The sequence below is a fragment of the Petaurus breviceps genome, unplaced genomic scaffold (genome assembly GCF_028583685.1).
Source record: "Petaurus breviceps papuanus isolate PSGF00001 unplaced genomic scaffold, PetGlider_PUasm1.0 90602, whole genome shotgun sequence".
NCBI classification, from domain to species: domain Eukaryota; kingdom Metazoa; phylum Chordata; class Mammalia; order Diprotodontia; family Petauridae; genus Petaurus; species Petaurus breviceps.
Window position 1 is genome coordinate 3720623 of NW_027187283.1, and position 7991 is coordinate 3728613.

Here is a 7991-nt window from a genome sequence, read left to right on the forward strand (position 1 = left end):
ATGTGAAATTAAGTCAGAGTTTGGGTTTGGGGAGGAACATGTATTATGACATTGACAGAATGAAAATAAATTAAAGAAAAGATTCTATAGTAATTTTGCAATAAGAGTTCAGGGAATAGAATCTAAATGTTGCAGGTTTGGTTCAGTAGCCTAGGAAGAGATCTTCTCATTAAAAAACAAACAAACAAAACCAAAGCAAAACAACAAATACATACAACCCTTATGAAGGTAACTGAAAGTTCTATTGATTGGTGACTGCTTTCATTTCCTTTAGGGAAGAAAAAACTTGTTTCTCTCCTCCCTTCAACTCCTACATATATATGTCATTTTCTACATGATTTTTCAATTTCTATAAGATTTTTTCCAATTATTGTTTATATATATAACTATCCTTGAACCAAACTTCCCTATGTTGCATGTCTGCATATGAATCATATATGGTAAGACTATAATGGAGAAAATCAGTGAATAATTTGTAGCATGTAAAGAAAGAGACAAAATCAATCTGAAGAGACTTCACCTGCTCACTTTGGAGGAAAAGCAGAATGAGAGATAAGCTTATGACTTTGATTTTATTACTAAGTATATATTTTTATGTTTGAACCTCACCCCCTAAGCAAACAACCACCAGAGCAATAAACATTACACGACACTTGCTTTATATGTGATCCTAAAATTATCCTTTAAAATCAGGCATCGTGTATCTTAAAGGGCTTTGTCAAATTTTTTTTTTTTACAGTTTCATGCTAATTACTTATTAGGCTACTAGAAGAATAAAATATGAATATTCCAAATAGAAATAAAGAGAAGTTTATATTCTCACTGTTATGCAAGACATCTCTCTTTATGTCCACATATATCAAATACTGAAACTGCACAACCAATCCTTAATTTAACATTAGTGCAAAACTTTCTCAGTGATTAATACATCTGCTTTCATACTTTATGATAGTAATTGGTAATTTTCTAATGCAAAATTTGAAAAATTTCAAAAGAACACTGCTAGTTAACATGTCTCAGACAACTTAATTTGTGTTTCCTTTAATAAAATTAATCTGGCCCATAGTATTTGAGAAGGAAAAATCATAGTAATTCATTATTCTGTTGACTGCCATTAGCACTTGGCAAGATTTCTCTAAATTGAGTTGACTTATATAGTTTAATAGTAATTGCTTCTCTGAATATGATAGAAACCTATCTAGATAATATGCAATGTCTGTTGAAGAGACCTGTTTTCAAAACAATCAAATTATGCAATAAGAAAATGTATGTGATGAGTATTTTAAAAAATATCTACTAATCAGCTCTCCAAAGAAACAACATAGTTCCCTAGTTATAAAGGTGACAGACTGTTATGTTATCTTGGTTTCACAGTATAATATCAAGGGACATTAGAAAATTTTCCATTGTATAGGACAAAATTATGTATCCTGAATTGTGTTCAAATATCACATATGTGTATTACAGAATTATAGAATTTTAAAACTAAATGGGCTCTTAGGTCTAACCAATTCCTTTTTATTTAGCAGAAAAATTAATTGAGGCCAAATGAGACCAAGTGGCTTTCCTAAAGTCACAAAATTAATTAGTAACTAAACTAGTACCAAAATGTGGTCTGTTATAATCCCAATCTACTAACACTTTTATAATCCATATATAAGTATAAATATGTATCTGCACATAAAACAAAGCATATAACTAAACAATTACAATAGAAATTAATTATTAATCATATATTATATGCCAGTAATTGTTCTAGAAATTGAAGACAAATTAGAGAAAATTAATCAACCCCTGCCTTTAAGGAGCTATTACAAAGGTTCTTAAATTGGGGTCTGTGAACTTTAAAGAAACAATTTGATAACTATTTTAATATAATTGGTTTTCTTTGTAAGTCTATGTATTCCATTTTACATATTTATAAACATTTTTCTTAGAAGGGACCCACAAGATTTCTCAGACTGCCTAGGGGTCCATGACACAAAAATAATATAAGACTTTCTGAGTATGCAGAATGAACCCAGATATGTTATTTTTAAGAAAACAAAACAACAACAATAAAAATAAATGACTAGAGGCAACAGAAAATCCTTCCAGAGGAATTGGTGCTTGATTCGAATCTTGAAAGAAGGTAATTAACATTTGAAGAGGCAGTTATGAGGAGGGAATGAAATTGGACCAGAGATTGGAAATTTCTAGAAATTGGACTGAGATCCAAAAATAATAAAGGAAAGGAGATTAAATATCAAATTCAAAGACTAGTTAATAGTACATTTTGACTGACACATAGAATTCATTAAAAAGAGGTATTATGACATGTCTGAAAAGACGAGGACCAGATTGTAAAAAGCCTTTAACTGACATACTGAGAAATTTAAATATTATTTCAAAATCATTAAAAATAATCTGAAAGGTTTGGATGCTTATATTAGGAAAACAATTTGGTAGCTTTTGGGAGGAAAGTTTGGGCAAAGAGGATATATATTGAAATTATGGAGATCTTTTAGGAAACTAATAAAGTATTTCAGGCAATAAATGATGAATTCTTCACTTTAGGGTGGGGATCACCTATATAATAAGATGAGGTAAACATAGGACCTGTTATGGAAGTAGAAATAATAAGACTTTTCTAGTTGATTAGATAAAAAGAGGGAAAAAATGATTCAATAATAAAAGATTTGGGGGCAACTAGGTGGCACAGTGAATAGAGTACCAGCCCTGGAGTAAGGAGCACATGAGTTCAAATCAAGCCTTAGACACTTGACAATTACTAGCTGTGTAACTTTGGGCAAATCACTTAATGCCAATTGTCTTGCCTTCTCCCCTTCCAAAAAAAAAAAGAATGAAAGATTTCATAATGTATAAGTAGTGGAGATATGTCAAAATCTTTTTAAATAGTAACTTTTGTGACTAAGAAAATTAAATAGGTATCATATATGCAGGACAATGATCTTTCATATGTACATAAATTGAAAAAAAAATAGATTTCTGTTCACCCAATATGTTTTCAAGTGTCCTGGGGAAGATCCTGTGATTGGTGGTACCCTGTATATTTATCAGTTTCACTTTCCACCAAGTGATGAGTTCAGACATTAAATTGTAAGGGATTGAAAAGTGAGTGAGTATGGCACCATGAATAGAGCACTGGCCCTGGAATCAGGAGGACCTGAGTTCAAATTTGACCTCAGACACATAACATTTACTAGCTGTGTAACCTTGGGCAAGTAACTTAACCCCAATTGCCCTGTCTTCCCCCCCTCCAAAAAAAAAAGCCAAAAAAAGAAAGAAAAGTGAATGAGCATTGGAGAAATGGAGAAAATAAACAATAAAATTTTTCGAGGAGCTTGACTAGTAGTAGTAGAGATAGAGAATGGTAGATTAAGGTGAGATCAATGAAATAAAGAGGTTATTTTTGAGTATGTGTGGAATAATAAAGCATAAACCAAAGTGAAAGGGAGGAGGGAGAGATTCAGAGAGAGAGACAGGGAATGAGAAACACAGACAGAGAAAAGAGAAATTAATCAATGGGACAAGCTTCTAAAAGAGATGAAAGAGCATGAGATCAAGAGGAAAATGAGGAACTGGCCTCAGCAAAGAAAAATCATAATTCTTCCTTAGAGACTAAAGCATAAAATATACCTTTTGTGAGCCTTAGTTTCCTTATTTATAAAATATGCATGAAAATTACGACCTACTCAGTTTTGCTCTATCAAACCAAGGGAGATAATATATGTACATGTTTTGAAAACCTTAAAATTATATATAAATGTTAGATTTTTTTATTAGTAATAATAAAATTAATGATCAATGAGTCTAGATTAGAAAGGTCCTTCAGGAACTATTTCTCCACAAACTTAATTTGCATAAAATCAAACACTAAAAATTTTCAGATATATTTGTCCTTTGAGCTGTTTCTAGAGCAAGTTTATGAATAGAGATTATTATTTCTATAGGCATCTATATAAAGAACTGGAAGATATGAATGGCCATATATTCAAACTAAAATGTTTTATTAAATCATTAAATATGAAAAATGACAACATAAATATTAAATGTAAAACATTACAGTAATGATGATGATTATACTGAATTTGGTTTGGGCTCCTGTAGTAACAGAATAATAGTAAAAAATACTTTATGATTCTAATTGAATCCATGGACCTAGATATATGTGTAATGCTGTCTATGAACATGGGGGATGGCTCAGAAATTGATTTGTGGACTGCTTTCAAATGGAGGCCTGATTTTGGGATGAGAAGGTCCTTATCCAGTTAGTTTTCTTGTTCCTACTTTCCCCCAAGCTACCCTTACCTGTCTCTAGAATATTACATATGCTCTGAGGACACTAAATCTCCAGGGATTTTCAGGATTTGGAGTTAGTCTATTGATGGGTATTACTAGATGGATATTTCTACAATAATGAAAATCTTCCCTCAGACATTTCTTAAAATATGATAGAAATTATTTGCTCCCTTTGGGTAATGAATCATCTCTTTTTGATGAAAAGATATTGTCATTTCAGCCCTACTCACCAAAGACATTGTGTACTACCTGGAGACCTTAGCTGAAAATATCCTTAGGAACTCCACAAACAATTAAAGCTGTAACCTGACATGTCCCACATTTCATTTATTTATCTGCCTTAAAAGTTTATTTTTTCTCCCACATTTCCTATCTTTTAAAATAAAGTCCTCTCACTTATTCAGATCAGCAACTATGTAAGTTATCATCAACAATATCTTCCCTCTAACAATCTAGAGCCAATAAATGATTAAAGTCTGTTGAATACACCATTCCAATGTCTCTGGATTCTTTTCTCTCTTTTCTATTTCTACTACCACTACCCTGTTTTAGGGCTTTATACATTTCATCAGGACTTTTTCAATAGTCTCTTAAGTGATCTTCCTAAAAATCTATTCTCTCCCTTTTATTATTCAGTCTTTCCATTGTTCCCAGAGAAATCTTTTTAAAGCACAGTTTTTATCAGGTCTCAATATCATTCTCTAAAACGTTCAATAATTCAGTTATATATCCCCTTAAGTTTCAAAACATATTTTCCCTGAAACAATCTTGTGAGATTTGTAGTACATGTATTATTATCACCATTCTCCAGATAAGGACAAAGGGGCCTGAAGCTTAAAGAGGGAAGAGATTTGCACTGGTTCACAGGCCTGATCTATGCTGGAGTCAGTTTTAAACACAAGTGACTCCAAATTCAGAACATATTTCTCTAAATGCCTGTTCTTTAGTTACAGAATAAATTGATTACTTCTTAGTGTGACATTCCAAGTTTTCTAAGTACCATGTCCTAGTTTATTTTCTTACTACTAATACTATACAATATTTTATCCATAGAACATATTTTCTGTATGAATATTCTATCCTTGCCAGTTTTCTGTTATTTTTCTTCTACTTGGAATGTCCACCACTCCCATTCCATTTCTACTGTCAAAATCTTATTCATTATTCAAATTCAACTCAAAATATATACTATATTTACCTTTATTTGCCCAATGGAAGTAATGACACTTTTTTTCCCTATATTCTGCAATGTTTTGCTCACATATCACTGTTTTTACTTACCACATATAACCTTTTATTGCAATTACATACATAAACAAATAGTGATTTGTTTATTCAGGAAACATTTATTGTTTACTACATGCCATATGTTATGGTAGTCCATGGGTTAAATTAACTATATCATCTGAGGAAAGCAAGGCAGATATAGATAAGAACTATCCTGGGTCCATACACGATCTTAAATAATTCATCACCTGGCTCCTACTTCCCCTTCCCTTTGATATACCAACAATTTGGATTGGAATTTAGGAACATGATGGAGTTGATTGTGAGAAGTATTCCATGAAATACTGTCACTAGAGGCCTTTATGCAAAGACTAGATATCTACATATCAAGGATGTCATAGAGAGTATTAGATTAGATTAGAAGACCACCAGGGTTCTTTCAACCTGAGAATTCTATGATGTAATATATAATACTAGGACAGCATTATCAGTGTAAAGGAAGAGAGAAATAAATCTTAGAAATTATATTTTCCATTAGGAAGCTTAGTATTTAATAAGGAAGATAAATAACATAAACGATGTGACTATAAAGTCATGAAAAATTCCAGATACCAACAAAAGATCACTTACATAATTATATAGTCATATATCATACATGAAATGATATAACAATGAGAAATCTTATGAGACAGATGACTGTTATAGATAAAAGCAATAAATATTAAGTGAAAAGAGAGAAAACTTTTACCTTCTGATGATAAGGAAAAAGCTTCTTATAAGAAACAGAAATTGATCTGGGTCTGGACACATGGAAGATTTAGAAAAAAAATGAGGTGGAGGAAAATAGATGTCATTCTGGGTAGTGAGAATATCATGCATGAAGGAACTGACATGCAAAGTACAAGGTATGTTTGGGTAATAGCAAGTAAAGCAACATGTTTACTTAGCAATGGAGAATCAGTAGGTTGAAGAGGAAATTAAGTTTTTAAAAGTCAGTTTGTGAATGGTCTTTGAATGAAAGATGGATAAATTTGGATTTGATCTTCTAATGGCTGGGGAGTTGGAACCAGTATTCACAGGTGGAAATTGAGGAAAGAAAGATAGTGTCTGGATGTGTAAAAACTTAAGGATTAGAGCTATCCAAAAATAAAATAGACCACCTGACCAGAGATTATGTCCCTCATTACAAGCCTGCAAGATGAAACTGGTTCATTGAAAAGTATGTTGCAAAGACGTTTCTTATTCAGGCATGGACTGGAATCAAACTCTGATATAGTCATTTCTTGACTAATGTATAACACAGGTTCTGAAAGCAGGAGTTCTAAGATTTCATTTTTAGCATAGGGTTTTAAAAATATTTTTTCTTTCTTATCATCTTACTTAAGAATCATGATAGTAGGGGCGGCTAGGTAGCACAGTGAGTAGAGTGCTGGCCCTGGAGTTAGAGGGACCTGAGTTCAGTTCTGGCCTTAGACACTTAACACCCACACACACACACAAAACTAGCTGTGTAACCTTGGGCAAGTTACTTAACCCCAATTGTCCTCCAAAAGGAAAAAAAAAAGAATCATGATAGTAAATTGAGAGCTAACCTCTAAGACAGTGTAAGATATGTGTATCCATGTAAAATAGATGGTTCCAAAGAGGCATTTGAAGTGTATAGATGGGCAGTTCATGGTTAGCATGGATGGATTTTCTGGATGGATTCTCATCTTTCTTCAACTAGACTAGTATTTTCACCTTGAGAGAAGCAGGAAAAGGGGCATTTTGGGGTGTTTTCTACTTCCCTCACCTATACCTGAGAAGGATATCATGGTCACAAAGATCAGTTCTCACAAATGTTTCTGGTCTAACAATATGAATTTTACGTGTTCATAAGAAAAGTCACTTACCAGAACAATCTTCTATATATCTGTACCTTCCAAAGATTCATTTCCTTCTTTTCTTTTTTCTTTTCCTTTCTTTCTTTTTTCCTCCTTTCCTTCATTTTCAGTCTCTCTTTGTCTCTCTGTTTCTTTCTGTCTCTGTGTGTGAATCTCTCTGTCTCTCTCTCTCTCTCTCTGCCTCTCTGTCTCTCTCTCTCTCTCAAAAATAATTTCTGGGACCAATGTTCTAGGAAACTAAGACTAGATGTTATTGAGAAGTTGCTGAAGTTTATTGGTAGAGGAAATTCCTCGATGAGGAGTTCCCTAAACCAGTAAAATAACAGGTCCAATCCCTATAGCATTTCCCCATATTATTCCCTAAAATGAATTTAGTTAAAAGATATATGCTAGATACTAAACATTAGAGATACAAATACAAGCAAATGAGACAGTCCTTATCATCAAGGGTCTTGTAGTCAGAAAAATGACAAATAAAGCTGAAAAGTGACAGAGTGAGGTACATACATGTCCTCATGGAAGAGGAGTAGTCAAGAAGTGTGGGGAGTCCTATATCTAGACAGTGTGAAGACAGAATTG